The 334-nt window shown below is 67.7% G+C and overlaps 1 protein-coding gene across 1 annotated transcript in view; it reads left to right on the top strand.

The window, feature by feature from the left end:
- Positions 1-334, top strand: part of SND1 (staphylococcal nuclease and tudor domain containing 1) — a 421,950-nt gene that overhangs the window by 360,991 nt on the left and 60,625 nt on the right. The window lies entirely within an intron of this gene.

Genomic DNA, 334 nt, shown 5'->3' with positions numbered 1-334 from the left:
TCTCCTGGTGTCGGCCGCTCCCGGCCCGAGGCAGCTGATGCAGTCGTTCGCTCGCGGTGCTGCGAGAGTTAAGAGGAGGTGTCCGCCGCTCCTTCGCCCCCTCCCTCTTCGACACACACCCCCTTCTCTCCTCTCCTCTCCTCTTAAGGGTTAAAAAGCCCCAAACTGGGCTGAGTTTCCCAGTCCGCCGGCTGCTGGTGCAAAGAGCAGTAATCCGTCCAGCCCCCTGAGGGGCAGCGGCGTGGAGGCAGCGCCGGGATCTGGTCCACCGGCCGGAGGAGCGCGGCAGCAGCGGCGGCGGAAGCCGGGTCGCCCCGAACTGCAGGCCCCTTCG

This window comes from Bison bison, unplaced genomic scaffold (genome assembly GCF_000754665.1).
Source record: "Bison bison bison isolate TAMUID 2011002044 unplaced genomic scaffold, Bison_UMD1.0 scf7180017864530, whole genome shotgun sequence".
Classification (NCBI taxonomy): domain Eukaryota; kingdom Metazoa; phylum Chordata; class Mammalia; order Artiodactyla; family Bovidae; genus Bison; species Bison bison.
Note: the sequence above shows the minus strand (reverse complement) of the source record. Positions and strands in the feature narration are given on the sequence as shown.